Source organism: Hoplias malabaricus, chromosome 15, assembly GCF_029633855.1.
Source record: "Hoplias malabaricus isolate fHopMal1 chromosome 15, fHopMal1.hap1, whole genome shotgun sequence".
Classification (NCBI taxonomy): Eukaryota; Metazoa; Chordata; class Actinopteri; order Characiformes; family Erythrinidae; genus Hoplias; species Hoplias malabaricus.
In genome coordinates this window covers 24,738,421-24,764,138 of record NC_089814.1, presented here as the reverse complement: position 1 = coordinate 24,764,138, position 25,718 = coordinate 24,738,421, and the positions used below count along the sequence as shown (strand labels likewise).

Below are 25,718 nucleotides of genomic sequence, written 5' to 3'. Positions count from 1 at the left end.
TCCAAATAAAAGCAATGCGGCTGCCCCTCCAGTCTGTTTGGGTTCTCCGGAATGTCGAAGTGCCATGTGACTGTCCACCATGAGCCGAACGGGAGACTGTCTGTTTGCTCAGCGGCTGGTTTCTGTAGTGTAGTGGTTATCACGTTCGCCTCACACGCGAAAGGTCCCCGGATCGATGCCGGGCAGAAACACAAGGCGCGTCTCTTCTCTTTGCTAGCCGTTTAATCCTCGTCTTGACCTCTGTGGCTTTTATTTTCAAGGTCTTAGGATTTGGCCAATTTTAGCTGATATCAAAAGAAAAAAAACAGGACTAAGTGCAGCCTAAAGGAATTCGTTCAAAGTGTCGTCCATGCTTTCGTAGTGGTGGTTCTCCCACAGCCCCACTGGCCCTGCGCAGTCGTCCTCGTTAGTATAGTGGACAGTATCTCCGCCTGTCACGCGGAAGACCGGGGTTCGATTCCCCGACGGGGAGAAAGGTGATTTTCTTGCGCTATGTAGATTTGCAAAACAATTCGCTTCGCAAAGCGTGGCAGCTGTTGGAGAAACGTGTTTTAAAGTGAATGCGTTGGCCGGGAATCGAACCCGGGTCAACTGCTTGGAAGGCAGCTATGCTCACCACTATACCACCAACGCCACAGTGGGCGGAAGCTGGACCTAGGCCGTTTGCACGAACGTCATTGCTTGAAGTCCTATTATGATCCGCGTTATGCCGTGGCTGCCCCTCCAGGCTGTTTGGGTTCTCCGTAATGTCGAAGTGCCATGTCACTGTCCACCATGACCCGAACGGCAGACTGTCTGTTTGGCCAGCGGCTGGTTTCTGTAGTGTAGTGGTTATCACGTTTGCCTAACACGCGAAAGGTCCCCGGATCGATGCCGGGCGGAAACGCAAGGCTTACTAAAGCCAGGATTAGCGTCTCTTCTCTTTGCTACCTGTTTAATCCTCGTCTTGACTTGTGTGGCTTTTATTCTCCAAATAAAAGCAATGCGGCTGCCCCTCCAGTCTGTTTGGGTTCTCCGGAATGTCGAAGTGCCATGTGACTGTCCACCATGAGCCGAACGGGAGACTGTCTGTTTGCTCAGCGGCTGGTTTCTGTAGTGTAGTGGTTGTCACGTTCGCCTCACACGCGAAAGGTCCCCGGATCGATGCCGGGCAGAAACACAAGGCGCGTCTCTTCTCTTTGCTAGCCGTTTAATCCTCGTCTTGACCTCTGTGGCTTTTATTTTCAAGGTCTTAGGATTTGGCCAATTTTAGCTGATATCAAAAGAAAAAAAACAGGACTAAGTGCAGCCTAAAGGAATTCGTTCAAAGTGTCGTCCATGCTTTCGTAGTGGTGGTTCTCCCACAGCCCCACTGGCCCTGCGCAGTCGTCCTCGTTAGTATAGTGGACAGTATCTCCGCCTGTCACGCGGAAGACCGGGGTTCGATTCCCCGACGGGGAGAAAGGTGATTTTCTTGCGCTATGTAGATTTGCAAAACAATTCGCTTCGCAAAGCGTGGCAGCTGTTGGAGAAACGTGTTTTAAAGTGAATGCGTTGGCCGGGAATCGAACCCGGGTCAACTGCTTGGGAGGCAGCTATGCTCACCACTATACCACCAACGCCACGGCGGGCGGAAGCTGGACCTAGGCCGTTTGCACGAACGTCATTGCTTGAAGTCCTATTATGATCCGCGTTAAGCCGTGGCTGCCCCTCCAGGCTGTTTGGGTTCTCCGTAATGTCGAAGTGCCATGTCACTGTCCACCATGAGCCGAACGGCAGACTGTCTGCTTGGCCAGCGGCTGGTTTCTGTAGTGTAGTGGTTATCACGTTTGCCTAACACGCGAAAGGTCCCCGGATCGATGCCGGGCGGAAACGCAAGGCTTACTAAAGCCAGGATTAGCGTCTCTTCTCTTTGCTACCTGTTTAATCCTCGTCTTGACTTGTGTGGCTTTTATTTTCCAAATAAAAGCAATGCGGCTGCCCCTCCAGTCTGTTTGGGTTCTCCGGAATGTCGAAGTGCCATGTGACTGTCCACCATGAGCCGAATGGGAGACTGTCTGCTTGCTCAGCGGCTGGTTTCTGTAGTGTAGTGGTTATCACGTTCGCCTCACACGCGAAAGGTCCCCGGATCGATGCCGGGCAGAAACACAAGGCGCGTCTCTTCTCTTTGCTAGCCGTTTAATCCTCGTCTTGACCTCTGTGGCTTTTATTTTCAAGGTCTTAGGATTTGGCCAATTTTAGCTGATATCAAAAGAAAAAAAACAGGACTAAGTGCAGCCTAAAGGAATTCGTTCAAAGTGTCGTCCATGCTTTCGTAGTGGTGGTTCTCCCACAGCCCCACTGGCCCTGCGCAGTCGTCCTCGTTAGTGTAGTGGACAGTGTCTCCGCCTGTCATGCGGAAGACCGGGGTTCGATTCCCCGACGGGGAGAAAGGTGATTTTCTTGCGCTATGTAGATTTGCAAAACAATTCGCTTCACAAACCGTGGCAGCTGTTGGAGAAACGTGTTTTAAAGTGAATGCGTTGGCCGGGAATCGAACCCGGGTCAACTGCTTGGAAGGCAGCTATGCTCACCACTATACCACCAACGCCACAGTGGGCGGAAGCTGGACCTAGGCCGTTTGCACGAACGTCATTGCTTGAAGTCCTATTATGATCCGCGTTATGCCGTGGCTGCCCCTCCAGGCTGTTTGGGCTCTCCGTAATGTCGAAGTGCCATGTCACTGTCCACCATGACCCGAACGGCAGACTGTCTGTTTGGCCAGCGGCTGGTTTCTGTAGTGTAGTGGTTATCACGTTTGCCTAACACGCGAAAGATCCCCGGATCGATGCCGGGCGGAAACGCAAGGCTTACTAAAGCCAGGATTAGCGTCTCTTCTCTTTGCTAGCCGTTTAATCCTCGTCTTGACCTCTGTGGCTTTTATTTTCAAGGTCTTAGGATTTGGCCAATTTTAGCTGATATCAAAAGAAAAAAAACAGGACTAAGTGCAGCCTAAAGGAATTCGTTCAAAGTGTCGTCCATGCTTTCGTAGTGGTGGTTCTCCCACAGCCCCACTGGCCCTGCGCAGTCGTCCTCGTTAGTATAGTGGACAGTATCTCCGCCTGTCACGCGGAAGACCGGGGTTCGATTCCCCGACGGGGAGAAAGGTGATTTTCTTGCGCTATGTAGATTTGCAAAACAATTCGCTTCGCAAAGCGTGGCAGCTGTTGGAGAAACGTGTTTTAAAGTGAATGCGTTGGCCGGGAATCGAACCCGGGTCAACTGCTTGGGAGGCAGCTATGCTCACCACTATACCACCAACGCCACGGCGGGCGGAAGCTGGACCTAGGCCGTTTGCACGAACGTCATTGCTTGAAGTCCTATTATGATCCGCGTTAAGCCGTGGCTGCCCCTCCAGGCTGTTTGGGTTCTCCGTAATGTCGAAGTGCCATGTCACTGTCCACCATGAGCCGAACGGCAGACTGTCTGCTTGGCCAGCGGCTGGTTTCTGTAGTGTAGTGGTTATCACGTTTGCCTAACACGCGAAAGGTCCCCGGATCGATGCCGGGCGGAAACGCAAGGCTTACTAAAGCCAGGATTAGCGTCTCTTCTCTTTGCTACCTGTTTAATCCTCGTCTTGACTTGTGTGGCTTTTATTTTCCAAATAAAAGCAATGCGGCTGCCCCTCCAGTCTGTTTGGGTTCTCCGGAATGTCGAAGTGCCATGTGACTGTCCACCATGAGCCGAATGGGAGACTGTCTGCTTGCTCAGCGGCTGGTTTCTGTAGTGTAGTGGTTATCACGTTCGCCTCACACGCGAAAGGTCCCCGGATCGATGCCGGGCAGAAACACAAGGCGCGTCTCTTCTCTTTGCTAGCCGTTTAATCCTCGTCTTGACCTCTGTGGCTTTTATTTTCAAGGTCTTAGGATTTGGCCAATTTTAGCTGATATCAAAAGAAAAAAAACAGGACTAAGTGCAGCCTAAAGGAATTCGTTCAAAGTGTCGTCCATGCTTTCGTAGTGGTGGTTCTCCCACAGCCCCACTGGCCCTGCGCAGTCGTCCTCGTTAGTGTAGTGGACAGTGTCTCCACCTGTCATGCGGAAGACCGGGGTTCGATTCCCCGACGGGGAGAAAGGTGATTTTCTTGCGCTATGTAGATTTGCAAAACAATTCGCTTCGCAAACCGTGGCAGCTGTTGGAGAAACGTGTTTTAAAGTGAATGCGTTGGCCGGGAATCGAACCCGGGTCAACTGCTTGGAAGGCAGCTATGCTCACCACTATACCACCAACGCCACAGTGGGCGGAAGCTGGACCTAGGCCGTTTGCACGAACGTCATTGCTTGAAGTCCTATTATGATCCGCGTTATGCCGTGGCTGCCCCTCCAGGCTGTTTGGGTTCTCCGTAATGTCGAAGTGCCATGTCACTGTCCACCATGACCCGAACGGCAGACTGTCTGTTTGGCCAGTGGCTGGTTTCTGTAGTGTAGTGGTTATCACGTTTGCCTAACACGCGAAAGGTCCCCGGATCGATGCCGGGCGGAAACGCAAGGCTTACTAAAGCCAGGATTAGCGTCTCTTCTCTTTGCTACCTGTTTAATCCTCGTCTTGACTTGTGTGGCTTTTATTTTCCAAATAAAAGCAATGCGGCTGCCCCTCCAGTCTGTTTGGGTTCTCCGGAATGTCGAAGTGCCATGTGACTGTCCACCATGAGCCGAACGGGAGACTGTCTGTTTGCTCAGCGGCTGGTTTCTGTAGTGTAGTGGTTATCACGTTCGCCTCACACGCGAAAGGTCCCCGGATCGATGCCGGGCAGAAACACAAGGCGCGTCTCTTCTCTTTGCTAGCCGTTTAATCCTCGTCTTGACCTCTGTGGCTTTTATTTTCAAGGTCTTAGGATTTGGCCAATTTTAGCTGATATCAAAAGAAAAAAAACAGGACTAAGTGCAGCCTAAAGGAATTCGTTCAAAGTGTCGTCCATGCTTTCGTAGTGGTGGTTCTCCCACAGCCCCACTGGCCCTGCGCAGTTGTCCTCGTTAGTTTAGTGGACAGTATCTCCGCCTGTCACGCGGAAGACCGGGGTTCGATTCCCCGACGGGGAGAAAGGTGATTTTCTTGCGCTATGTAGATTTGCAAAACAATTCGCTTCGCAAACCGAGGCAGCTGTTGGAGAAACGTGTTTTAAAGTGAATGCGTTGGCCGGGAATCGAACCCGGGTCAACTGCTTGGAAGGCAGCTATGCTCACCACTATACCACCAACGCCACAGCGGGCGGAAGCTGGACCTAGGCCGTTTGCACGAACGTCATTGCTTGAAGTCCTATTATGATCCGCGTCAAGCCGTGGCTGCCCCTCCAGGCTGTTTGGGTTCTCCGTAATGTCGAAGTGCCATGTCACTGTCCACCATGACCCGAACGGCAGACTGTCTGTTTGGCCAGCGGCTGGTTTCTGTAGTGTAGTGGTTATCACGTTTGCCTAACACGCGAAAGGTCCCCGGATCGATGCCGGGCGGAAACGCAAGGCTTACTAAAGCCAGGATTAGCGTCTCTTCTCTTTGCTACCTGTTTAATCCTCGTCTTGACTTGTGTGGCTTTTATTTTCCAAATAAAAGCAATGCGGCTGCCCCTCCAGTCTGTTTGGGTTCTCCGGAATGTCGAAGTGCCATGTGACTGTCCACCATGAGCCGAACGGGAGACTGTCTGTTTGCTCAGCGGCTGGTTTCTGTAGTGTAGTGGTTATCACGTTCGCCTCACACGTGAAAGGTCCCCGTATCGATGCCGGGCAGAAACACAAGGCGCGTCTCTTCTCTTTGCTAGCCGTTTAATCCTCGTCTTGACCTCTGTGGCTTTTATTTTCAAGGTCTTAGGATTTGGCCAATTTTAGCTGATATCAAAAGAAAAAAAACAGGACTAAGTGCAGCCTAAAGGAATTCGTTTAAAGTGTCGTCCATGCTTTCGTAGTGGTGGTTCTCCCACAGCCCCACTGGCCCTGCGCAGTCGTCCTCGTTAGTATGGTGGACAGTATCTCCGCCTGTCACGCGGAAGACCGGGGTTCGATTCCCCGACGGGGAGAAAGGTGATTTTCTTGCGCTATGTAGAATTGCAAAACAATTCGCTTCGCAAACCGTGGCAGCTGTTGGAGAAACGTGTTTTAAAGTGAATGCGTTGGCCGGGAATCGAACCCGGGTCAACTGCTTGGAAGGCAGCTATGCTCACCACTATACCACCAACGCCACAGCGGGCGGAAGCTGGACCTAGGCCGTTTGCACGAACGTCATTGCTTGAAGTCCTATTATGATCCGCGTTAAGCCGTGGCTGCCCCTCCAGGCTGTTTGGGTTCTCCGTAATGTCGAAGTGCCATGTCACTGTCCACCATGACCCGAACGGCAGACTGTCTGTTTGGCCAGCGGCTGGTTTCTGTAGTGTAGTGGTTATCACGTTTGCCTAACACGCGAAAGGTCCCCGGATCGATGCCGGGCGGAAACGCAAGGCTTACTACAGCCAGGATTAGCGTCTCTTCTCTTTGCTACCTGTTTAATCCTCGTCTTGACTTGTGTGGCTTTTATTTTCCAAATAAAAGCAATGCGGCTGCCCCTCCAGTCTGTTTGGGTTCTCCGGAATGTCGAAGTGCCATGTGACTGTCCACCATGAGCCGAACGGGAGACTGTCTGTTTGCTCAGCGGCTGGTTTCTGTAGTGTAGTGGTTATCACGTTCGCCTCACACGCGAAAGGTCCCCGGATCGATGCCGGGCAGAAACACAAGGCGCGTCTCTTCTCTTTGCTAGCCGTTTAATCCTCGTCTTGACCTCTGTGGCTTTTATTTTCAAGGTCTTAGGATTTGGCCAATTTTAGCTGATATCAAAAGAAAAAAAACAGGACTAAGTGCAGCCTAAAGGAATTCGTTCAAAGTGTCGTCCATGCTTTCGTAGTGGTGGTTCTCCCACAGCCCCACTGGCCCTGCGCAGTCGTCCTCGTTAGTATAGTGGACAGTATCTCCGCCTGTCACGCGGAAGACCGGGGTTCGATTCCCCGACGGGGAGAAAGGTGATTTTCTTGCGCTATGTAGATTTGCAAAACAATTCGCTTCGCAAACCGTGGCAGCTGTTGGAGAAATGTGTTTTAAAGTGAATGCGTTGGCCGGGAATCGAACCCGGGTCAACTGCTTGGAAGGCAGCTATGCTCACCACTATACCACCAACGCCACAGCGGGCGGAAGCTGGACCTAGGCCGTTTGCACGAACGTCATTGCTTGAAGTCCTATTATGATCCGCGTTAAGCCGTGGCTGCCCCTCCAGGCTGTTTGGGTTCTCCGTAATGTCGAAGTGCCATGTCACTGTCCACCATGACCCGAACGGCAGACTGTCTGTTTGGCCAGCGGCTGGTTTCTGTAGTGTAGTGGTTATCACGTTTGCCTAACACGCGAAAGGTCCCCGGATCGATGCCGGGCGGAAACGCAAGGCTTACTAAAGCCAGGATTAGCGTCTCTTCTCTTTGCTACCTGTTTAATCCTCGTCTTGACTTGTGTGGCTTTTATTTTCCAAATAAAAGCAATGCGGCTGCCCCTCCAGTCTGTTTGGGTTCTCCGGAATGTCGAAGTGCCATGTGACTGTCCACCATGAGCCGAACGGGAGACTGTCTGTTTGCTCAGCGGCTGGTTTCTGTAGTGTAGTGGTTATCACGTTCGCCTCACACGCGAAAGGTCCCCGGATCGATGCCGGGCAGAAACACAAGGCGCGTCTCTTCTCTTTGCTAGCCGTTTAATCCTCGTCTTGACCTCTGTGGCTTTTATTTTCAAGGTCTTAGGATTTGGCCAATTTTAGCTGATATCAAAAGAAAAAAAACAGGACTAAGTGCAGCCTAAAGGAATTCGTTCAAAGTGTCGTCCATGCTTTCGTAGTGGTGGTTCTCCCACAGCCCCACTGGCCCTGCGCAGTCGTCCTCGTTAGTATGGTGGACAGTATCTCCGCCTGTCACGCGGAAGACCGCGGTTCGATTCCCCGACGGGGAGAAAGGTGATTTTCTTGCGCTATGTAGAATTGCAAAACAATTCGCTTCGCAAACCGCGGCAGCTGTTGGAGAAACGTGTTTTAAAGTGAATGCGTTGGCCGGGAATCGAACCCGGGTCAACTGCTTGGAAGGCAGCTATGCTCACCACTATACCACCAACGCCACAGCGGGCGGAAGCTGGACCTAGGCCGTTTGCACGAACGTCATTGCTTGAAGTCCTATTATGATCCGCGTTAAGCCGTGGCTGCCCCTCCAGGCTGTTTGGGTTCTCCGTAATGTCGAAGTGCCATGTCACTGTCCACCATGACCCGAACGGCAGACTGTCTGTTTGGCCAGCGGCTGGTTTCTGTAGTGTAGTGGTTATCACGTTTGCCTAACACGCGAAAGGTCCCCGGATCGATGCCGGGCGGAAACGCAAGGCTTACTAAAGCCAGGATTAGCGTCTCTTCTCTTTGCTACCTGTTTAATCCTCGTCTTGACTTGTGTGGCTTTTATTTTCCAAATAAAAGCAATGCGGCTGCCCCTCCAGTCTGTTTGGGTTCTCCGGAATGTCGAAGTGCCATGTGACTGTCCACCATGAGCCGAATGGGAGACTGTCTGTTTGCTCAGCGGCTGGTTTCTGTAGTGTAGTGGTTATCACGTTCGCCTCACACGCGAAAGGTCCCCGGATCGATGCCGGGCAGAAACACAAGGCGCGTCTCTTCTCTTTGCTAGCCGTTTAATCCTCGTCTTGACCTCTGTGGCTTTTATTTTCAAGGTCTTAGGATTTGGCCAATTTTAGCTGATATCAAAAGAAAAAAAACAGGACTAAGTGCAGCCTAAAGGAATTCGTTCAAAGTGTCGTCCATGCTTTCGTAGTGGTGGTTCTCCCACAGCCCCACTGGCCCTGCGCAGTCGTCCTCGTTAGTATAGTGGACAGTATCTCCGCCTGTCACGCGGAAGACCGGGGTTCGATTCCCCGACGGGGAGAAAGGTGATTTTCTTGCGCTATGTAGATTTGCAAAACAATTCGCTTCGCAAACCGTGGCAGCTGTTGGAGAAACGTGTTTTAAAGTGAATGCGTTGGCCGGGAATCGAACCCGGGTCAACTGCTTGGAAGGCAGCTATGCTCACCACTATACCACCAACGCCACAGCGGGCGGAAGCTGGACCTAGGCCGTTTGCACGAACGTCATTGCTTGAAGTCCTATTATGATCCGCGTTAAGCCGTGGCTGCCCCTCCAGGCTGTTTGGGTTCTCCGTAATGTCGAAGTGCCATGTCACTGTCCACCATGACCCGAACGGCAGACTGTCTGTTTGGCCAGCGGCTGGTTTCTGTAGTGTAGTGGTTATCACGTTTGCCTAACACGCGAAAGGTCCCCGGATCGATGCCGGGCGGAAACGCAAGGCTTACTAAAGCCAGGATTAGCGTCTCTTCTCTTTGCTACCTGTTTAATCCTCGTCTTGACTTGTGTGGCTTTTATTTTCCAAATAAAAGCAATGCGGCTGCCCCTCCAGTCTGTTTGGGTTCTCCGGAATGTCGAAGTGCCATGTGACTGTCCACCATGAGCCGAACGGGAGACTGTCTGTTTGCTCAGCGGCTGGTTTCTGTAGTGTAGTGGTTATCACGTTCGCCTCACACGCGAAAGGTCCCCGGATCGATGCCGGGCAGAAACACAAGGCGCGTCTCTTCTCTTTGCTAGCCGTTTAATCCTCGTCTTGACCTCTGTGGCTTTTATTTTCAAGGTCTTAGGATTTGGCCAATTTTAGCTGATATCAAAAGAAAAAAAACAGGACTAAGTGCAGCCTAAAGGAATTCGTTCAAAGTGTCGTCCATGCTTTCGTAGTGGTGGTTCTCCCACAGCCCCACTGGCCCTGCGCAGTCGTCCTCGTTAGTATAGTGGACAGTATCTCCGCCTGTCACGCGGAAGACCGGGGTTCGATTCCCCGACGGGGAGAAAGGTGATTTTCTTGCGCTATGTAGATTTGCAAAACAATTAGCTTCGCAAACCGTGGCAGCTGTTGGAGAAACGTGTTTTAAAGTGAATGCGTTGGCCGGGAATCGAACCCGGGTCAACTGCTTGGAAGGCAGCTATGCTCACCACTATACCACCAACGCCACAGCGGGCGGAAGCTGGACCTAGGCCGTTTGCACGAACGCCATTGCTTGAAGTCCTATTATGATCCGCGTTAAGCCGTGGCTGCCCCTCCAGGCTGTTTGGGTTCTCCGTAATGTCGAAGTGCCATGTCACTGTCCACCATGACCCGAACGGCAGACTGTCTGTTTGGCCAGCGGCTGGTTTCTGTAGTGTAGTGGTTATCACGTTTGCCTAACACGCGAAAGGTCCCCGGATCGATGCCGGGCGGAAACGCAAGGCTTACTAAAGCCAGGATTAGCGTCTCTTCTCTTTGCTACCTGTTTAATCCTCGTCTTGACTTGTGTGGCTTTTATTTTCCAAATAAAAGCAATGCGGCTGCCCCTCCAGTCTGTTTGGGTTCTCCGGAATGTCGAAGTGCCATGTGACTGTCCACCATGAGCCGAACGGGAGACTGTCTGTTTGCTCAGCGGCTGGTTTCTGTAGTGTAGTGGTTATCACGTTCGCCTCACACGCGAAAAGTCCCCGGATCGATGCCGGGCAGAAACACAAGGCGCGTCTCTTCTCTTTGCTAGCCGTTTAATCCTCGTCTTGACCTCTGTGGCTTTTATTTTCAAGGTCTTAGGATTTGGCCAATTTTAGCTGATATCAAAAGAAAAAAAACAGGACTAAGTGCAGCCTAAAGGAATTCGTTCAAAGTGTCGTCCATGCTTTCGTAGTGGTGGTTCTCCCACAGCCCCACTGGCCCTGCGCAGTCGTCCTCGTTAGTATAGTGGACAGTATCTCCGCCTGTCACGCGGAAGACCGGGGTTCGATTCCCCGACGGGGAGAAAGGTGATTTTCTTGCGCTATGTAGATTTGCAAAACAATTCGCTTCGCAAAGCGTGGCAGCTGTTGGAGAAACGTGTTTTAAAGTGAATGCGTTGGCCGGGAATCGAACCCGGGTCAACTGCTTGGAAGGCAGCTATGCTCACCACTATACCACCAACGCCACAGCGGGCGGAAGCTGGACCTAGGCCGTTTGCACGAACGTCATTGCTTGAAGTCCTATTATGATCCGCGTTAAGCCGTGGCTGCCCCTCCAGGCTGTTTGGGTTCTCCGTAATGTCGAAGTGCCATGTCACTGTCCACCATGACCCGAACGGCAGACTGTCTGTTTGGCCAGCGGCTGGTTTCTGTAGTGTAGTGGTTATCACGTTTGCCTAACACGCGAAAGGTCCCCGGATCGATGCCGGGCGGAAACGCAAGGCTTACTAAAGCCAGGATTAGCGTCTCTTCTCTTTGCTACCTGTTTAATCCTCGTCTTGACTTGTGTGGCTTTTATTTTCCAAATAAAAGCAATGCGGCTGCCCCTCCAGTCTGTTTGGGTTCTCCGGAATGTCGAAGTGCCATGTGACTGTCCACCATGAGCCGAACGGGAGACTGTCTGTTTGCTCAGCGGCTGGTTTCTGTAGTGTAGTGGTTATCACGTTCGCCTCACACGCGAAAGGTCCCCGGATCGATGCCGGGCAGAAACACAAGGCGCGTCTCTTCTCTTTGCTAGCCGTTTAATCCTCGTCTTGACCTCTGTGGCTTTTATTTTCAAGGTCTTAGGATTTGGCCAATTTTAGCTGATATCAAAAGAAAAAAAACAGGACTAAGTGCAGCCTAAAGGAATTCGTTCAAAGTGTCGTCCATGCTTTCGTAGTGGTGGTTCTCCCACAGCCCCACTGGCCCTGCGCAGTCGTCCTCGTTAGTATAGTGGACAGTATCTCCGCCTGTCACGCGGAAGACCGGGGTTCGATTCCCCGACGGGGAGAAAGGTGATTTTCTTGCGCTATGTAGATTTGCAAAACAATTCGCTTCGCAAAGCGTGGCAGCTGTTGGAGAAACGTGTTTTAAAGTGAATGCGTTGGCCGGGAATCGAACCCGGGGCAACTGCTTGGAAGGCAGCTATGCTCACCACTATACCACCAACGCCACAGCGGGCGGAAGCTGGACCTAGGCCGTTTGCACGAACGTCATTGCTTGAAGTCCTATTATGATCCGCGTCAAGCCGTGGCTGCCCCTCCAGGCTGTTTGGGTTCTCCGTAATGTCGAAGTGCCATGTCACTGTCCACCATGACCCGAACGGCAGACTGTCTGTTTGGCCAGCGGCTGGTTTCTGTAGTGTAGTGGTTATCACGTTTGCCTAACACGCGAAAGGTCCCCGGATCGATGCCGGGCGGAAACGCAAGGCTTACTAAAGCCAGGATTAGCGTCTCTTCTCTTTGCTACCTGTTTAATCCTCGTCTTGACTTGTGTGGCTTTTATTTTCCAAATAAAAGCAATGCGGCTGCCCCTCCAGTCTGTTTGGGTTCTCCGGAATGTCGAAGTGCCATGTGACTGTCCACCATGAGCCGAACGGGAGACTGTCTGTTTGCTCAGTGGCTGGTTTCTGTAGTGTAGTGGTTATCACGTTCGCCTCACACGCGAAAGGTCCCCGGATCGATGCCGGGCAGAAACACAAGGCGCGTCTCTTCTCTTTGCTAGCCGTTTAATCCTCGTCTTGACCTCTGTGGCTTTTATTTTCAAGGTCTTAGGATTTGGCCAATTTTAGCTGATATCAAAAGAAAAAAAACAGGACTAAGTGCAGCCTAAAGGAATTCGTTCAAAGTGTCGTCCATGCTTTCGTAGTGGTGGTTCTCCCACAGCCCCACTGGCCCTGCGCAGTCGTCCTCGTTAGTATAGTGGACAGTATCTCCGCCTGTCACGCGGAAGACCGGGGTTCGATTCCCCGACGGGGAGAAAGGTGATTTTCTTGCGCTATGTAGATTTGCAAAACAATTCGCTTCGCAAACCGTGGCAGCTGTTGGAGAAACATGTTTTAAAGTGAATGCGTTGGCCGGGAATCGAACCCGGGTCAACTGCTTGGAAGGCAGCTATGCTCACCACTATACCACCAACGCCACAGCGGGCGGAAGCTGGACCTAGGCCGTTTGCACGAACGTCATTGCTTGAAGTCCTATTATGATCCGCGTCAAGCCATGGCTGCCCCTCCAGGCTGTTTGGGTTCTCCGTAATGTCGAAGTGCCATGTCACTGTCCACCATGACCCGAACGGCAGACTGTCTGTTTGGCCAGCGGCTGGTTTCTGTAGTGTAGTGGTTATCACGTTTGCCTAACACGCGAAAGGTCCCCGGATCGATGCCGGGCGGAAACGCAAGGCTTATTAAAGCCAGGATTAGCGTCTCTTCTCTTTGCTACCTGTTTAATCCTCGTCTTGACTTGTGTGGCTTTTATTTTCCAAATAAAAGCAATGCGGCTGCCCCTCCAGTCTGTTTGGGTTCTCCGGAATGTCGAAGTGCCATGTGACTGTCCACCATGAGCCGAACGGGAGACTGTCTGTTTGCTCAGCGGCTGGTTTCTGTAGTGTAGTGGTTATCACGTTCGCCTCACACGCGAAAGGTCCCCGGATCGATGCCGGGCGGAAACGCAAGGCTTACTAAAGCCAGGATTAGCGTCTCTTCTCTTTGCTACCTGTTTAATCCTCGTCTTGACTTGTGTGGCTTTTATTTTCCAAATAAAAGCAATGCGGCTGCCCCTCCAGTCTGTTTGGGTTCTCCGGAATGTCGAAGTGCCATGTCACTGTCCACCATGAGCCGAACGGCAGACTGTCTGCTTGGCCAGCGGCTGGTTTCTGTAGTGTAGTGGTTATCACGTTTGCCTAACACGCGAAAGGTCCCCGGATCGATGCCGGGCGGAAACGCAAGGCTTACTAAAGCCAGGATTAGCGTCTCTTCTCTTTGCTACCTGTTTAATCCTCGTCTTGACTTGTGTGGCTTTTATTTTCCAAATAAAAGCAATGCGGCTGCCCTTCCAGTCTGTTTGGGTTCTCCGGAATGTCGAAGTGCCATGTGACTGTCCACCATGAGCCGAATGGGAGACTGTCTGCTTGCTCAGCGGCTGGTTTCTGTAGTGTAGTGGTTATCACGTTCGCCTCACACGCGAAAGGTCCCCGGATCGATGCCGGGCAGAAACACAAGGCGCGTCTCTTCTCTTTGCTAGCCGTTTAATCCTCGTCTTGACCTCTGTGGCTTTTATTTTCAAGGTCTTAGGATTTGGCCAATTTTAGCTGATATCAAAAGAAAAAAAACAGGACTAAGTGCAGCCTAAAGGAATTCGTTCAAAGTGTCGTCCATGCTTTCGTAGTGGTGGTTCTCCCACAGCCCCACTGGCCCTGCGCAGTCGTCCTCGTTAGTGTAGTGGACAGTGTCTCCGCCTGTCATGCGGAAGACCGGGGTTCGATTCCCCGACGGGGAGAAAGGTGATTTTCTTGCGCTATGTAGATTTGCAAAACAATTCGCTTCGCAAACCGTGGCAGCTGTTGGAGAAACGTGTTTTAAAGTGAATGCGTTGGCCGGGAATCGAACCCGGGTCAACTGCTTGGAAGGCAGCTATGCTCACCACTATACCACCAACGCCACAGTGGGCGGAAGCTGGACCTAGGCCGTTTGCACGAACGTCATTGCTTGAAGTCCTATTATGATCCGCGTTATGCCGTGGCTGCCCCTCCAGGCTGTTTGGGTTCTCCGTAATGTCGAAGTGCCATGTCACTGTCCACCATGACCCGAACGGCAGACTGTCTGTTTGGCCAGCGGCTGGTTTCTGTAGTGTAGTGGTTATCACGTTTGCCTAACACGCGAAAGGTCCCCGGATCGATGCCGGGCGGAAACGCAAGGCTTACTAAAGCCAGGATTAGCGTCTCTTCTCTTTGCTACCTGTTTAATCCTCGTCTTGACTTGTGTGGCTTTTATTTTCCAAATAAAAGCAATGCGGCTGCCCCTCCAGTCTGTTTGGGTTCTCCGGAATGTCGAAGTGCCATGTGACTGTCCACCATGAGCCGAACGGGAGACTGTCTGTTTGCTCAGCGGCTGGTTTCTGTAGTGTAGTGGTTATCACGTTCGCCTCACACGCGAAAGGTCCCCGGATCGATGCCGGGCAGAAACACAAGGCGCGTCTCTTCTCTTTGCTAGCCGTTTAATCCTCGTCTTGACCTCTGTGGCTTTTATTTTCAAGGTCTTAGGATTTGGCCAATTTTAGCTGATATCAAAAGAAAAAAAACAGGACTAAGTGCAGCCTAAAGAATTCGTTCAAAGTGTCGTCCATGCTTTCGTAGTGGTGGTTCTCCCACAGCCCCACTGGCCCTGCGCAGTTGTCCTCGTTAGTTTAGTGGACAGTATCTCCGCCTGTCACGCGGAAGACCGGGGTTCGATTCCCCGACGGGGAGAAAGGTGATTTTCTTGCGCTATGTAGATTTGCAAAACAATTCGCTTCGCAAACCGTGGCAGCTGTTGGAGAAACGTGTTTTAAAGTGAATGCGTTGGCCGGGAATCGAACCCGGGTCAACTGCTTGGAAGGCAGCTATGCTCACCACTATACCACCAACGCCACAGCGGGCGGAAGCTGGACCTAGGCCGTTTGCACGAACGTCATTGCTTGAAGTCCTATTATGATCCGCGTCAAGCTGTGGCTGCCCCTCCAGGCTGTTTGGGTTCTCCGTAATGTCGAAGTGCCATGTCACTGTCCACCATGACCCGAACGGCAGACTGTCTGTTTGGCCAGCGGCTGGTTTCTGTAGTGTAGTGGTTATCACGTTTGCCTAACACGCGAAAGGTCCCCGGATCGATGCCGGGCGGAAACGCAAGGCTTACTAAAGCCAGGATTAGCGTCTCTTCTCTTTGCTACCTGTTTAATCCTCGTCTTGACTTGTGTGGCTTTTATTTTCCAAATAAAAGCAATGCGGCTGCCCCTCCAGTCTGTTTGGGTTCTCCGGAATGTCGAAGTGCCATGTGACTGTCCACCATGAGCCGAATGGGAGACTGTCTGTTTGCTCAGCGGCTGGTTTCTGTAGTGTAGTGGTTATCACGTTCGCCTCACACGCGAAAGGTCCCCGGATCGATGCCGGGCAGAAACACAAGGCGCATCTCTTCTCTTTGCTAGCCGTTTAATCCTCGTCTTGACCTCTGTGGCTTTTATTTTCAAGGTCTTAGGATTTGGCCAATTTTAGCTGATATCAAAAGAAAAAAAACAGGACTAAGTGCAGCCTAAAGAATTCGTTCAAAGTGTCGTCCATGCTTTCGTAGTGGTGGTTCTCCCACAGCCCCACTGGCCCTGCGCAGTCGTCCTCGTTAGTATAGTGGACAGTATCTCCGCCTGTCACGCGGAAGACCGGGGTTCGATTCCCCGACGGGGAGAAAGGTGATTTTCTTGCGCTATGTAGATTTGCAAAACAATTCGCTTCGCAAACCGTGGCAGCTGTTGGAGAAACGTGTTTTAAAGTGAATGCGTTGGCCGGGAATCGAACCCGGGTCAACTGCTTGGAAGGCAGCTATGCTCACCACTATACCACCAACGCCACAGTGGGCGGAAGCTGGACCTAGGCCGTTTGCACGAACGTCATTGCTTGAAGTCCTATTATGATCCGCGTTATGCCGTGGCTGCCCCTCCAGGCTGTTTGGGTTCTCCGTAATGTCGAAGTGCCATGTCACTGTCCACCATGACCCGAACGGCAGACTGTCTGTTTGGCCAGCGGCTGGTTTCTGTAGTGTAGTGGTTATCACGTTTGCCTAACACGCGAAAGGTCCCCGGATCGATGCCGGGCGGAAACGCAAGGCTTACTAAAGCCAGGATTAGCGTCTCTTCTCTTTGCTACCTGTTTAATCCTCGTCTTGACTTGTGTGGCTTTTATTTTCCAAATAAAAGCAATGCGGCTGCCCCTCCAGTCTGTTTGGGTTCTCCGGAATGTCGAAGTGCCATGTGACTGTCCACCATGAGCCGAACGGGAGACTGTCTGTTTGCTCAGCGGCTGGTTTCTGTAGTGTAGTGGTTATCACGTTCGCCTCACACGCGAAAGGTCCCCGGATCGATGCCGGGCGGAAACGCAAGGCTTACTAAAGCCAGGATTAGCGTCTCTTCTCTTTGCTAGCCGTTTAATCCTCGTCTTGACCTCTGTGGCTTTTATTTTCAAGGTCTTAGGATTTGGCCAATTTTAGCTGATATCAAAAGAAAAAAAACAGGACTAAGTGCAGCCTAAAGGAATTCGTTCAAAGTGTCGTCCATGCTTTCGTAGTGGTGGTTCTCCCACAGCCCCACTGGCCCTGCGCAGTCGTCCTCGTTAGTATAGTGGACAGTATCTCCGCCTGTCACGCGGAAGACCGGGGTTCGATTCCCCGACGGGGAGAAAGGTGATTTTCTTGCGCTATGTAGATTTGCAAAACAATTCGCTTCGCAAAGCGTGGCAGCTGTTGGAGAAACGTGTTTTAAAGTGAATGCGTTGGCCGGGAATCGAACCCGGGTCAACTGCTTGGGAGGCAGCTATGCTCACCACTATACCACCAACGCCACGGCGGGCGGAAGCTGGACCTAGGCCGTTTGCACGAACGTCATTGCTTGAAGTCCTATTATGATCCGCGTTAAGCCGTGGCTGCCCCTCCAGGCTGTTTGGGTTCTCCGTAATGTCGAAGTGCCATGTCACTGTCCACCATGAGCCGAACGGCAGACTGTCTGCTTGGCCAGCGGCTGGTTTCTGTAGTGTAGTGGTTATCACGTTTGCCTAACACGCGAAAGGTCCCCGGATCGATGCCGGGCGGAAACGCAAGGCTTACTAAAGCCAGGATTAGCGTCTCTTCTCTTTGCTACCTGTTTAATCCTCGTCTTGACTTGTGTGGCTTTTATTTTCCAAATAAAAGCAATGCGGCTGCCCCTCCAGTCTGTTTGGGTTCTCCGGAATGTCGAAGTGCCATGTGACTGTCCACCATGAGCCGAATGGGAGACTGTCTGCTTGCTCAGCGGCTGGTTTCTGTAGTGTAGTGGTTATCACGTTCGCCTCACACGCGAAAGGTCCCCGGATCGATGCCGGGCAGAAACACAAGGCGCGTCTCTTCTCTTTGCTAGCCGTTTAATCCTCGTCTTGACCTCTGTGGCTTTTATTTTCAAGGTCTTAGGATTTGGCCAATTTTAGCTGATATCAAAAGAAAAAAAACAGGACTAAGTGCAGCCTAAAGGAATTCGTTCAAAGTGTCGTCCATGCTTTCGTAGTGGTGGTTCTCCCACAGCCCCACTGGCCCTGCGCAGTCGTCCTCGTTAGTGTAGTGGACAGTGTCTCCGCCTGTCATGCGGAAGACCGGGGTTCGATTCCCCGACGGGGAGAAAGGTGATTTTCTTGCGCTATGTAGATTTGCAAAACAATTCGCTTCACAAACCGTGGCAGCTGTTGGAGAAACGTGTTTTAAAGTGAATGCGTTGGCCGGGAATCGAACCCGGGTCAACTGCTTGGAAGGCAGCTATGCTCACCACTATACCACCAACGCCACAGTGGGCGGAAGCTGGACCTAGGCCGTTTGCACGAACGTCATTGCTTGAAGTCCTATTATGATCCGCGTTATGCCGTGGCTGCCCCTCCAGGCTGTTTGGGCTCTCCGTAATGTCGAAGTGCCATGTCACTGTCCACCATGACCCGAACGGCAGACTGTCTGTTTGGCCAGCGGCTGGTTTCTGTAGTGTAGTGGTTATCACGTTTGCCTAACACGCGAAAGATCCCCGGATCGATGCCGGGCGGAAACGCAAGGCTTACTAAAGCCAGGATTAGCGTCTCTTCTCTTTGCTAGCCGTTTAATCCTCGTCTTGACCTCTGTGGCTTTTATTTTCAAGGTCTTAGGATTTGGCCAATTTTAGCTGATATCAAAAGAAAAAAAACAGGACTAAGTGCAGCCTAAAGGAATTCGTTCAAAGTGTCGTCCATGCTTTCGTAGTGGTGGTTCTCCCACAGCCCCACTGGCCCTGCGCAGTCGTCCTCGTTAGTATAGTGGACAGTATCTCCGCCTGTCACGCGGAAGACCGGGGTTCGATTCCCCGACGGGGAGAAAGGTGATTTTCTTGCGCTATGTAGATTTGCAAAACAATTCGCTTCGCAAAGCGTGGCAGCTGTTGGAGAAACGTGTTTTAAAGTGAATGCGTTGGCCGGGAATCGAACCCGGGTCAACTGCTTGGGAGGCAGCTATGCTCACCACTATACCACCAACGCCACGGCGGGCGGAAGCTGGACCTAGGCCGTTTGCACGAACGTCATTGCTTGAAGTCCTATTATGATCCGCGTTAAGCCGTGGCTGCCCCTCCAGGCTGTTTGGGTTCTCCGTAATGTCGAAGTGCCATGTCACTGTCCACCATGAGCCGAACGGCAGACTGTCTGCTTGGCCAGCGGCTGGTTTCTGTAGTGTAGTGGTTATCACGTTTGCCTAACACGCGAAAGGTCCCCGGATCGATGCCGGGCGGAAACGCAAGGCTTACTAAAGCCAGGATTAGCGTCTCTTCTCTTTGCTACCTGTTTAATCCTCGTCTTGACTTGTGTGGCTTTTATTTTCCAAATAAAAGCAATGCGGCTGCCCCTCCAGTCTGTTTGGGTTCTCCGGAATGTCGAAGTGCCATGTGACTGTCCACCATGAGCCGAATGGGAGACTGTCTGCTTGCTCAGCGGCTGGTTTCTGTAGTGTAGTGGTTATCACGTTCGCCTCACACGCGAAAGGTCCCCGGATCGATGCCGGGCAGAAACACAAGGCGCGTCTCTTCTCTTTGCTAGCCGTTTAATCCTCGTCTTGACCTCTGTGGCTTTTATTTTCAAGGTCTTAGGATTTGGCCAATTTTAGCTGATATCAAAAGAAAAAAAACAGGACTAAGTGCAGCCTAAAGGAATTCGTTCAAAGTGTCGTCCATGCTTTCGTAGTGGTGGTTCTCCCACAGCCCCACTGGCCCTGCACAGTCGTCCTCGTTAGTATAGTGGACAGTATCTCCGCCTGTCACGCGGAAGACCGGGGTTCGATTCCCCGACGGGGAGAAAGGTGATTTTCTTGCGCTATGTAGATTTGCAAAACAATTCGCTTCGCAAACCGTGGCAGCTGTTGGAGAAACGTGTTTTAAAGTGAATGCGTTGGCCGGGAATCGAACCCGGGTCAACTGCTTGGAAGGCAGCTATGCTCACCACTATACCACCAACGCCACAGCGGGCGGAAGCTGGACCTAGGCCGTTTGCACGAACGTCATTGCTTGAAGTCCTATTATGATCCGCGTTAAGCCGTGGCTGCCCCTCCAGGCTGTTTGGGTTCTCCGTAATGTCGAAGTGCCATGTCACTGTCCACCATGACCCGAACGGCAGACTGTCTGTTTGGCCAGCGGCTGGTTTCTGTAGTGTAGTGGTTATCACGTTTGCCTAACACGCGAAAGGTCCCCGGATCGATGCCGGGCGGAAACGCAAGGCTTACTAAAGCCAGGATTAGCGTCTCTTCTCTTTGCTACCTGTTTAATCCTCGTCTTGACTTGTGTGGCTTTTATTTTCCAAATAAAAGCAATGCGGCTGCCCCTCCAGTCTGTTTGGGTTCTCCGGAATGTCGAAGTGCCATGTGACTGTCCACCATGAGCCGAACGGGAGACTGTCTGTTTGCTCAGCGGCTGGTTTCTGTAGTGTAGTGGTTATCACGTTCGCCTCACACGCGAAAGGTCCCCGGATCGATGCCGGGCAGAAACACAAGGCGCGTCTCTTCTCTTTGCTAGCCGTTTAATCCTCGTCTTGACCTCTGTGGCTTTTATTTTCAAGGTCTTAGGATTTGGCCAATTTTAGCTGATATCAAAAGAAAAAAAACAGGACTAAGTGCAGCCTAAAGGAATTCGTTCAAAGTGTCGTCCATGCTTTCGTAGTGGTGGTTCTCCCACAGCCCCACTGGCCCTGCGCAGTCGTCCTCGTTAGTATAGTGGACAGTATCTCCGCCTGTCACGCGGAAGACCGGGGTTCGATTCCCCGACGGGGAGAAAGGTGATTTTCTTGCGCTATGTAGATTTGCAAAACAATTCGCTTCGCAAACCGTGGCAGCTGTTGGAGAAACGTGTTTTAAAGTGAATGCGTTGGCCGGGAATCGAACCCGGGTCAACTGCTTGGAAGGCAGCTATGCTCACCACTATACCACCAACGCCACAGCGGGCGGAAGCTGGACCTAGGCCGTTTGCACGAACGCCATTGCTTGAAGTCCTATTATGATCCGCGTTAAGCCGTGGCTGCCCCTCCAGGCTGTTTGGGTTCTCCGTAATGTCGAAGTGCCATGTCACTGTCCACCATGACCCGAACGGCAGACTGTCTGTTTGGCCAGCGGCTGGTTTCTGTAGTGTAGTGGTTATCACGTTTGCCTAACACGCGAAAGGTCCCCGGATCGATGCCGGGCGGAAACGCAAGGCTTACTAAAGCCAGGATTAGCGTCTCTTCTCTTTGCTACCTGTTTAATCCTCGTCTTGACTTGTGTGGCTTTTATTTTCCAAATAAAAGCAATGCGGCTGCCCCTCCAGTCTGTTTGGGTTCTCCGGAATGTCGAAGTGCCATGTGACTGTCCACCATGAGCCGAACGGGAGACTGTCTGTTTGCTCAGCGGCTGGTTTCTGTAGTGTAGTGGTTATCACGTTCGCCTCACACGCGAAAAGTCCCCGGATCGATGCCGGGCAGAAACACAAGGCGCGTCTCTTCTCTTTGCTAGCCGTTTAATCCTCGTCTTGACCTCTGTGGCTTTTATTTTCAAGGTCTTAGGATTTGGCCAATTTTAGCTGATATCAAAAGAAAAAAAACAGGACTAAGTGCAGCCTAAAGGAATTCGTTCAAAGTGTCGTCCATGCTTTCGTAGTGGTGGTTCTCCCACAGCCCCACTGGCCCTGCGCAGTCGTCCTCGTTAGTATAGTGGACAGTATCTCCGCCTGTCACGCGGAAGACCGGGGTTCGATTCCCCGACGGGGAGAAAGGTGATTTTCTTGCGCTATGTAGATTTGCAAAACAATTCGCTTCGCAAAGCGTGGCAGCTGTTGGAGAAACGTGTTTTAAAGTGAATGCGTTGGCCGGGAATCGAACCCGGGTCAACTGCTTGGAAGGCAGCTATGCTCACCACTATACCACCAACGCCACAGCGGGCGGAAGCTGGACCTAGGCCGTTTGCACGAACGTCATTGCTTGAAGTCCTATTATGATCCGCGTTAAGCCGTGGCTGCCCCTCCAGGCTGTTTGGGTTCTCCGTAATGTCGAAGTGCCATGTCACTGTCCACCATGACCCGAACGGCAGACTGTCTGTTTGGCCAGCGGCTGGTTTCTGTAGTGTAGTGGTTATCACGTTTGCCTAACACGCGAAAGGTCCCCGGATCGATGCCGGGCGGAAACGCAAGGCTTACTAAAGCCAGGATTAGCGTCTCTTCTCTTTGCTACCTGTTTAATCCTCGTCTTGACTTGTGTGGCTTTTATTTTCCAAATAAAAGCAATGCGGCTGCCCCTCCAGTCTGTTTGGGTTCTCCGGAATGTCGAAGTGCCATGTGACTGTCCACCATGAGCCGAACGGGAGACTGTCTGTTTGCTCAGCGGCTGGTTTCTGTAGTGTAGTGGTTATCACGTTCGCCTCACACGCGAAAGGTCCCCGGATCGATGCCGGGCAGAAACACAAGGCGCGTCTCTTCTCTTTGCTAGCCGTTTAATCCTCGTCTTGACCTCTGTGGCTTTTATTTTCAAGGTCTTAGGATTTGGCCAATTTTAGCTGATATCAAAAGAAAAAAAACAGGACTAAGTGCAGCCTAAAGGAATTCGTTCAAAGTGTCGTCCATGCTTTCGTAGTGGTGGTTCTCCCACAGCCCCACTGGCCCTGCGCAGTCGTCCTCGTTAGTATAGTGGACAGTATCTCCGCCTGTCACGCGGAAGACCGGGGTTCGATTCCCCGACGGGGAGAAAGGTGATTTTCTTGCGCTATGTAGATTTGCAAAACAATTCGCTTCGCAAACCGTGGCAGCTGTTGGAGAAACGTGTTTTAAAGTGAATGCGTTGGCCGGGAATCGAACCCGGGTCAACTGCTTGGAAGGCAGCTATGCTCACCACTATACCACAAACGCCACAGCGGGCGGAAGCTGGACCTAGGCCGTTTGCACGAACGTCATTGCTTGAAGTCCTATTATGATCCGCGTCAAGCCGTGGCTGCCCCTCCAGGCTGTTTGGGTTCTCCGTAATGTCGAAGTGCCATGTCACTGTCCACCATGACCCGAACGGCAGACTGTCTGTTTGGCCAGCGGCTGGTTTCTGTAGTGTAGTGGTTATCACGTTTGCCTAACACGCGAAAGGTCCCCGGATCGATTCCGGGCGGAAACGCAAGGCTTACTAAAGCCAGGATTAGCGTCTCTTCTCTTTGCTACCTGTTTAATCCTCGTCTTGACTTGTGTGGCTTTTATTTTCCAAATAAAAGCAATGCGGCTGCCCCTCCAGTCTGTTTGGGTTCTCCGGAATGTCGAAGTGCCATGTGACTGTCCACCATGAGCCGAACGGGAGACTGTCTGTTTGCTCAGCGGCTGGTTTCTGTAGTGTAGTGGTTATCACGTTCGCCTCACACGCGAAAGGTCCCCGGATCGATGCCGGGCAGAAACACAAGGCGCGTCTCTTCTCTTTGCTAGCCGTTTAATCCTCGTCTTGACCTCTGTGGCTTTTATTTTCAAGGTCTTAGGATTTGGCCAATTTTAGCTGATATCAAAAGAAAAGAAACAGGACTAAGTGCAGCCTAAAGGAATTCGTTCAAAGTGTCGTCCATGCTTTCGTAGTGGTGGTTCTCCCACAGCCCCACTGGCCCTGCGCAGTCGTCCTCGTTAGTATAGTGGACAGTATCTCCGCCTGTCACGCGGAAGACCGGGGTTCGATTCCCCGACGGGGAGAAAGGTGATTTTCTTGCGCTATGTAGATTTGCAAAACAATTCGCTTCGCAAAGCGTGGCAGCTGTTGGAGAAACGTGTTTTAAAGTGAATGCGTTGGCCGGGAATCGAACCCGGGTCAACTGCTTGGAAGGCAGCTATGCTCACCACTATACCACCAACGCCACAGCGGGCGGAAGCTGGACCTAGGCCGTTTGCACGAACGTCATTGCTTGAAGTCCTATTATGATCCGCGTCAAGCCGTGGCTGCCCCTCCAGGCTGTTTGGGTTCTCCGTAATGTCGAAGTGCCATGTCACTGTCCACCATGACCCGAACGGCAGACTGTCTGTTTGGCCAGCGGCTGGTTTCTGTAGTGTAGTGGTTATCACGTTTGCCTAACACGCGAAAGGTCCCCGGATCGATGCCGGGCGGAAACGCAAGGCTTACTAAAGCCAGGATTAGCGTCTCTTCTCTTTGCTACCTGTTTAATCCTCGTCTTGACTTGTGTGGCTTTTATTTTCCAAATAAAAGCAATGCGGCTGCCCCTCCAGTCTGTTTGGGTTCTCCGGAATGTCGAAGTGCCATGTGACTGTCCACCATGAGCCGAACGGGAGACTGTCTGTTTGCTCAGCGGCTGGTTTCTGTAGTGTAGTGGTTATCACGTTCGCCTCACACGCGAAAGGTCCCCGGATCGATGCCGGGCAGAAACACAAGGCGCGTCTCTTCTCTTTGCTAGCCGTTTAATCCTCGTCTTGACCTCTGTGGCTTTTATTTTCAAGGTCTTAGGATTTGGCCAATTTTAGCTGATATCAAAAGAAAAAAAACAGGACTAAGTGCAGCCTAAAGGAATTCGTTCAAAGTGTCGTCCATGCTTTCGTAGTGGTGGTTCTCCCACAGCCCCACTGGCCCTGCGCAGTCGTCCTCGTTAGTATAGTGGACAGTATCTCCGCCTGTCACGCGGAAGACCGGGGTTCGATTCCCCGACGGGAAGAAAGGTGATTTTCTTGCGCTATGTAGATTTGCAAAACAATTCGCTTCGCAAAGCGTGGCAGCTGTTGGAGAAACGTGTTTTAAAGTGAATGCGTTGGCCGGGAATCGAACCCGGGTCAACTGCTTGGAAGGCAGCTATGCTCACCACTATACCACCAACGCCACAGCGGGCGGAAGCTGGACCTAGGCCGTTTGCACGAACGTCATTGCTTGAAGTCCTATTATGATCCGCGTTAAGCCGTGGCTGCCCCTCCAGGCTGTTTGGGTTCTCCGTAATGTCGAAGTGCCATGTCACTGTCCACCATGACCCGAACGGCAGACTGTCTGTTTGGCCAGCGGCTGGTTTCTGTAGTGTAGTGGTTATCACGTTTGCCTAACACGCGAAAGGTCCCCGGATCGATGCCGGGCGGAAACGCAAGGCTTACTAAAGCCAGGATTAGCGTCTCTTCTCTTTGCTACCTGTTTAATCCTCGTCTTGACTTGTGTGGCTTTTATTTTCCAAATAAAAGCAATGCGGCTGCCCCTCCAGTCTGTTTGGGTTCTCCGGAATGTCGAAGTGCCATGTGACTGTCCACCATGAGCCGAATGGGAGACTGTCTGTTTGTTCAGCGGCTGGTTTCTGTAGTGTAGTGGTTATCACGTTCGCCTCACACGCGAAAGGTCCCCGGATCGATGCCGGGCAGAAACACAAGGCGCGTCTCTTCTCTTTGCTAGCCGTTTAATCCTCGTCTTGACCTCTGTGGCTTTTATTTTCAAGGTCTTAGGATTTGGCCAATTTTAGCTGATATCAAAAGAAAAAAAACAGGACTAAGTGCAGCCTAAAGGAATTCGTTCAAAGTGTCGTCCATGCTTTCGTAGTGGTGGTTCTCCCACAGCCCCACTGGCCCTGCGCAGTCGTCCTCGTTAGTATAGTGGACAGTATCTCCGCCTGTCACGCAGAAGACCGGGGTTCGATTCCCCGACGGGGAGAAAGGTGATTTTCTTGCGCTATGTAG

General features: G+C 51.8%; 62 non-coding genes across 62 annotated transcripts; 37 read left to right on the top strand and 25 right to left on the bottom strand.

Annotated features, from left to right (window-relative positions):
- Positions 1-118: 118 nt before the first annotated feature.
- trnav-cac (transfer RNA valine (anticodon CAC)) lies at positions 119-191 on the top strand. The gene has a single exon. It is a non-coding gene; the product is annotated as a tRNA-Val (tRNA).
- A 209-nt stretch (positions 192-400) lies between these two features.
- On the top strand, positions 401-472 carry trnad-guc (transfer RNA aspartic acid (anticodon GUC)). Its single transcript has one exon. It is a non-coding gene; the product is annotated as a tRNA-Asp (tRNA).
- Positions 473-561: 89 nt separating this feature from the next.
- On the bottom strand, positions 562-633 carry trnag-ucc (transfer RNA glycine (anticodon UCC)). Its single transcript has one exon. It is a non-coding gene; the product is annotated as a tRNA-Gly (tRNA).
- Positions 634-1,368: 735 nt separating this feature from the next.
- trnad-guc (transfer RNA aspartic acid (anticodon GUC)) lies at positions 1,369-1,440 on the top strand. The gene has a single exon. It is a non-coding gene; the product is annotated as a tRNA-Asp (tRNA).
- Positions 1,441-1,529: 89 nt separating this feature from the next.
- trnag-ccc (transfer RNA glycine (anticodon CCC)) lies at positions 1,530-1,601 on the bottom strand. The gene has a single exon. It is a non-coding gene; the product is annotated as a tRNA-Gly (tRNA).
- A 453-nt stretch (positions 1,602-2,054) lies between these two features.
- On the top strand, positions 2,055-2,127 carry trnav-cac (transfer RNA valine (anticodon CAC)). Its single transcript has one exon. It is a non-coding gene; the product is annotated as a tRNA-Val (tRNA).
- Positions 2,128-2,497: 370 nt separating this feature from the next.
- On the bottom strand, positions 2,498-2,569 carry trnag-ucc (transfer RNA glycine (anticodon UCC)). Its single transcript has one exon. It is a non-coding gene; the product is annotated as a tRNA-Gly (tRNA).
- A 480-nt stretch (positions 2,570-3,049) lies between these two features.
- Positions 3,050-3,121, top strand: trnad-guc (transfer RNA aspartic acid (anticodon GUC)). The gene has a single exon. It is a non-coding gene; the product is annotated as a tRNA-Asp (tRNA).
- An 89-nt stretch (positions 3,122-3,210) lies between these two features.
- trnag-ccc (transfer RNA glycine (anticodon CCC)) lies at positions 3,211-3,282 on the bottom strand. Its single transcript has one exon. It is a non-coding gene; the product is annotated as a tRNA-Gly (tRNA).
- A 453-nt stretch (positions 3,283-3,735) lies between these two features.
- trnav-cac (transfer RNA valine (anticodon CAC)) lies at positions 3,736-3,808 on the top strand. Its single transcript has one exon. It is a non-coding gene; the product is annotated as a tRNA-Val (tRNA).
- A 370-nt stretch (positions 3,809-4,178) lies between these two features.
- On the bottom strand, positions 4,179-4,250 carry trnag-ucc (transfer RNA glycine (anticodon UCC)). The gene has a single exon. It is a non-coding gene; the product is annotated as a tRNA-Gly (tRNA).
- Positions 4,251-4,703: 453 nt separating this feature from the next.
- trnav-cac (transfer RNA valine (anticodon CAC)) lies at positions 4,704-4,776 on the top strand. Its single transcript has one exon. It is a non-coding gene; the product is annotated as a tRNA-Val (tRNA).
- Positions 4,777-5,146: 370 nt separating this feature from the next.
- trnag-ucc (transfer RNA glycine (anticodon UCC)) lies at positions 5,147-5,218 on the bottom strand. The gene has a single exon. It is a non-coding gene; the product is annotated as a tRNA-Gly (tRNA).
- An 896-nt stretch (positions 5,219-6,114) lies between these two features.
- trnag-ucc (transfer RNA glycine (anticodon UCC)) lies at positions 6,115-6,186 on the bottom strand. Its single transcript has one exon. It is a non-coding gene; the product is annotated as a tRNA-Gly (tRNA).
- A 453-nt stretch (positions 6,187-6,639) lies between these two features.
- Positions 6,640-6,712, top strand: trnav-cac (transfer RNA valine (anticodon CAC)). The gene has a single exon. It is a non-coding gene; the product is annotated as a tRNA-Val (tRNA).
- A 209-nt stretch (positions 6,713-6,921) lies between these two features.
- On the top strand, positions 6,922-6,993 carry trnad-guc (transfer RNA aspartic acid (anticodon GUC)). Its single transcript has one exon. It is a non-coding gene; the product is annotated as a tRNA-Asp (tRNA).
- An 89-nt stretch (positions 6,994-7,082) lies between these two features.
- Positions 7,083-7,154, bottom strand: trnag-ucc (transfer RNA glycine (anticodon UCC)). The gene has a single exon. It is a non-coding gene; the product is annotated as a tRNA-Gly (tRNA).
- Positions 7,155-7,607: 453 nt separating this feature from the next.
- On the top strand, positions 7,608-7,680 carry trnav-cac (transfer RNA valine (anticodon CAC)). Its single transcript has one exon. It is a non-coding gene; the product is annotated as a tRNA-Val (tRNA).
- A 370-nt stretch (positions 7,681-8,050) lies between these two features.
- Positions 8,051-8,122, bottom strand: trnag-ucc (transfer RNA glycine (anticodon UCC)). The gene has a single exon. It is a non-coding gene; the product is annotated as a tRNA-Gly (tRNA).
- Positions 8,123-8,575: 453 nt separating this feature from the next.
- trnav-cac (transfer RNA valine (anticodon CAC)) lies at positions 8,576-8,648 on the top strand. The gene has a single exon. It is a non-coding gene; the product is annotated as a tRNA-Val (tRNA).
- Positions 8,649-8,857: 209 nt separating this feature from the next.
- trnad-guc (transfer RNA aspartic acid (anticodon GUC)) lies at positions 8,858-8,929 on the top strand. The gene has a single exon. It is a non-coding gene; the product is annotated as a tRNA-Asp (tRNA).
- An 89-nt stretch (positions 8,930-9,018) lies between these two features.
- trnag-ucc (transfer RNA glycine (anticodon UCC)) lies at positions 9,019-9,090 on the bottom strand. Its single transcript has one exon. It is a non-coding gene; the product is annotated as a tRNA-Gly (tRNA).
- A 453-nt stretch (positions 9,091-9,543) lies between these two features.
- On the top strand, positions 9,544-9,616 carry trnav-cac (transfer RNA valine (anticodon CAC)). Its single transcript has one exon. It is a non-coding gene; the product is annotated as a tRNA-Val (tRNA).
- Positions 9,617-9,825: 209 nt separating this feature from the next.
- trnad-guc (transfer RNA aspartic acid (anticodon GUC)) lies at positions 9,826-9,897 on the top strand. The gene has a single exon. It is a non-coding gene; the product is annotated as a tRNA-Asp (tRNA).
- An 89-nt stretch (positions 9,898-9,986) lies between these two features.
- Positions 9,987-10,058, bottom strand: trnag-ucc (transfer RNA glycine (anticodon UCC)). Its single transcript has one exon. It is a non-coding gene; the product is annotated as a tRNA-Gly (tRNA).
- A 735-nt stretch (positions 10,059-10,793) lies between these two features.
- trnad-guc (transfer RNA aspartic acid (anticodon GUC)) lies at positions 10,794-10,865 on the top strand. Its single transcript has one exon. It is a non-coding gene; the product is annotated as a tRNA-Asp (tRNA).
- An 89-nt stretch (positions 10,866-10,954) lies between these two features.
- On the bottom strand, positions 10,955-11,026 carry trnag-ucc (transfer RNA glycine (anticodon UCC)). The gene has a single exon. It is a non-coding gene; the product is annotated as a tRNA-Gly (tRNA).
- Positions 11,027-11,479: 453 nt separating this feature from the next.
- Positions 11,480-11,552, top strand: trnav-cac (transfer RNA valine (anticodon CAC)). The gene has a single exon. It is a non-coding gene; the product is annotated as a tRNA-Val (tRNA).
- A 209-nt stretch (positions 11,553-11,761) lies between these two features.
- trnad-guc (transfer RNA aspartic acid (anticodon GUC)) lies at positions 11,762-11,833 on the top strand. Its single transcript has one exon. It is a non-coding gene; the product is annotated as a tRNA-Asp (tRNA).
- An 89-nt stretch (positions 11,834-11,922) lies between these two features.
- trnag-ucc (transfer RNA glycine (anticodon UCC)) lies at positions 11,923-11,994 on the bottom strand. Its single transcript has one exon. It is a non-coding gene; the product is annotated as a tRNA-Gly (tRNA).
- A 453-nt stretch (positions 11,995-12,447) lies between these two features.
- On the top strand, positions 12,448-12,520 carry trnav-cac (transfer RNA valine (anticodon CAC)). The gene has a single exon. It is a non-coding gene; the product is annotated as a tRNA-Val (tRNA).
- Positions 12,521-12,729: 209 nt separating this feature from the next.
- Positions 12,730-12,801, top strand: trnad-guc (transfer RNA aspartic acid (anticodon GUC)). Its single transcript has one exon. It is a non-coding gene; the product is annotated as a tRNA-Asp (tRNA).
- Positions 12,802-12,890: 89 nt separating this feature from the next.
- Positions 12,891-12,962, bottom strand: trnag-ucc (transfer RNA glycine (anticodon UCC)). The gene has a single exon. It is a non-coding gene; the product is annotated as a tRNA-Gly (tRNA).
- Positions 12,963-13,961: 999 nt separating this feature from the next.
- Positions 13,962-14,034, top strand: trnav-cac (transfer RNA valine (anticodon CAC)). Its single transcript has one exon. It is a non-coding gene; the product is annotated as a tRNA-Val (tRNA).
- Positions 14,035-14,404: 370 nt separating this feature from the next.
- trnag-ucc (transfer RNA glycine (anticodon UCC)) lies at positions 14,405-14,476 on the bottom strand. Its single transcript has one exon. It is a non-coding gene; the product is annotated as a tRNA-Gly (tRNA).
- A 453-nt stretch (positions 14,477-14,929) lies between these two features.
- trnav-cac (transfer RNA valine (anticodon CAC)) lies at positions 14,930-15,002 on the top strand. The gene has a single exon. It is a non-coding gene; the product is annotated as a tRNA-Val (tRNA).
- Positions 15,003-15,371: 369 nt separating this feature from the next.
- Positions 15,372-15,443, bottom strand: trnag-ucc (transfer RNA glycine (anticodon UCC)). The gene has a single exon. It is a non-coding gene; the product is annotated as a tRNA-Gly (tRNA).
- A 453-nt stretch (positions 15,444-15,896) lies between these two features.
- On the top strand, positions 15,897-15,969 carry trnav-cac (transfer RNA valine (anticodon CAC)). The gene has a single exon. It is a non-coding gene; the product is annotated as a tRNA-Val (tRNA).
- A 208-nt stretch (positions 15,970-16,177) lies between these two features.
- On the top strand, positions 16,178-16,249 carry trnad-guc (transfer RNA aspartic acid (anticodon GUC)). The gene has a single exon. It is a non-coding gene; the product is annotated as a tRNA-Asp (tRNA).
- An 89-nt stretch (positions 16,250-16,338) lies between these two features.
- trnag-ucc (transfer RNA glycine (anticodon UCC)) lies at positions 16,339-16,410 on the bottom strand. Its single transcript has one exon. It is a non-coding gene; the product is annotated as a tRNA-Gly (tRNA).
- Positions 16,411-17,163: 753 nt separating this feature from the next.
- On the top strand, positions 17,164-17,235 carry trnad-guc (transfer RNA aspartic acid (anticodon GUC)). Its single transcript has one exon. It is a non-coding gene; the product is annotated as a tRNA-Asp (tRNA).
- Positions 17,236-17,324: 89 nt separating this feature from the next.
- On the bottom strand, positions 17,325-17,396 carry trnag-ccc (transfer RNA glycine (anticodon CCC)). The gene has a single exon. It is a non-coding gene; the product is annotated as a tRNA-Gly (tRNA).
- A 453-nt stretch (positions 17,397-17,849) lies between these two features.
- Positions 17,850-17,922, top strand: trnav-cac (transfer RNA valine (anticodon CAC)). Its single transcript has one exon. It is a non-coding gene; the product is annotated as a tRNA-Val (tRNA).
- A 370-nt stretch (positions 17,923-18,292) lies between these two features.
- On the bottom strand, positions 18,293-18,364 carry trnag-ucc (transfer RNA glycine (anticodon UCC)). The gene has a single exon. It is a non-coding gene; the product is annotated as a tRNA-Gly (tRNA).
- A 480-nt stretch (positions 18,365-18,844) lies between these two features.
- trnad-guc (transfer RNA aspartic acid (anticodon GUC)) lies at positions 18,845-18,916 on the top strand. The gene has a single exon. It is a non-coding gene; the product is annotated as a tRNA-Asp (tRNA).
- Positions 18,917-19,005: 89 nt separating this feature from the next.
- trnag-ccc (transfer RNA glycine (anticodon CCC)) lies at positions 19,006-19,077 on the bottom strand. The gene has a single exon. It is a non-coding gene; the product is annotated as a tRNA-Gly (tRNA).
- Positions 19,078-19,530: 453 nt separating this feature from the next.
- trnav-cac (transfer RNA valine (anticodon CAC)) lies at positions 19,531-19,603 on the top strand. The gene has a single exon. It is a non-coding gene; the product is annotated as a tRNA-Val (tRNA).
- A 209-nt stretch (positions 19,604-19,812) lies between these two features.
- Positions 19,813-19,884, top strand: trnad-guc (transfer RNA aspartic acid (anticodon GUC)). The gene has a single exon. It is a non-coding gene; the product is annotated as a tRNA-Asp (tRNA).
- An 89-nt stretch (positions 19,885-19,973) lies between these two features.
- On the bottom strand, positions 19,974-20,045 carry trnag-ucc (transfer RNA glycine (anticodon UCC)). Its single transcript has one exon. It is a non-coding gene; the product is annotated as a tRNA-Gly (tRNA).
- Positions 20,046-20,498: 453 nt separating this feature from the next.
- On the top strand, positions 20,499-20,571 carry trnav-cac (transfer RNA valine (anticodon CAC)). The gene has a single exon. It is a non-coding gene; the product is annotated as a tRNA-Val (tRNA).
- A 209-nt stretch (positions 20,572-20,780) lies between these two features.
- Positions 20,781-20,852, top strand: trnad-guc (transfer RNA aspartic acid (anticodon GUC)). The gene has a single exon. It is a non-coding gene; the product is annotated as a tRNA-Asp (tRNA).
- An 89-nt stretch (positions 20,853-20,941) lies between these two features.
- On the bottom strand, positions 20,942-21,013 carry trnag-ucc (transfer RNA glycine (anticodon UCC)). The gene has a single exon. It is a non-coding gene; the product is annotated as a tRNA-Gly (tRNA).
- A 735-nt stretch (positions 21,014-21,748) lies between these two features.
- trnad-guc (transfer RNA aspartic acid (anticodon GUC)) lies at positions 21,749-21,820 on the top strand. Its single transcript has one exon. It is a non-coding gene; the product is annotated as a tRNA-Asp (tRNA).
- An 89-nt stretch (positions 21,821-21,909) lies between these two features.
- Positions 21,910-21,981, bottom strand: trnag-ucc (transfer RNA glycine (anticodon UCC)). Its single transcript has one exon. It is a non-coding gene; the product is annotated as a tRNA-Gly (tRNA).
- Positions 21,982-22,434: 453 nt separating this feature from the next.
- Positions 22,435-22,507, top strand: trnav-cac (transfer RNA valine (anticodon CAC)). Its single transcript has one exon. It is a non-coding gene; the product is annotated as a tRNA-Val (tRNA).
- A 209-nt stretch (positions 22,508-22,716) lies between these two features.
- Positions 22,717-22,788, top strand: trnad-guc (transfer RNA aspartic acid (anticodon GUC)). The gene has a single exon. It is a non-coding gene; the product is annotated as a tRNA-Asp (tRNA).
- A 614-nt stretch (positions 22,789-23,402) lies between these two features.
- Positions 23,403-23,475, top strand: trnav-cac (transfer RNA valine (anticodon CAC)). The gene has a single exon. It is a non-coding gene; the product is annotated as a tRNA-Val (tRNA).
- Positions 23,476-23,684: 209 nt separating this feature from the next.
- trnad-guc (transfer RNA aspartic acid (anticodon GUC)) lies at positions 23,685-23,756 on the top strand. The gene has a single exon. It is a non-coding gene; the product is annotated as a tRNA-Asp (tRNA).
- An 89-nt stretch (positions 23,757-23,845) lies between these two features.
- On the bottom strand, positions 23,846-23,917 carry trnag-ucc (transfer RNA glycine (anticodon UCC)). Its single transcript has one exon. It is a non-coding gene; the product is annotated as a tRNA-Gly (tRNA).
- Positions 23,918-24,370: 453 nt separating this feature from the next.
- Positions 24,371-24,443, top strand: trnav-cac (transfer RNA valine (anticodon CAC)). Its single transcript has one exon. It is a non-coding gene; the product is annotated as a tRNA-Val (tRNA).
- A 370-nt stretch (positions 24,444-24,813) lies between these two features.
- Positions 24,814-24,885, bottom strand: trnag-ucc (transfer RNA glycine (anticodon UCC)). The gene has a single exon. It is a non-coding gene; the product is annotated as a tRNA-Gly (tRNA).
- Positions 24,886-25,338: 453 nt separating this feature from the next.
- On the top strand, positions 25,339-25,411 carry trnav-cac (transfer RNA valine (anticodon CAC)). Its single transcript has one exon. It is a non-coding gene; the product is annotated as a tRNA-Val (tRNA).
- The last annotated feature ends 307 nt before the right edge of the window (positions 25,412-25,718 follow it).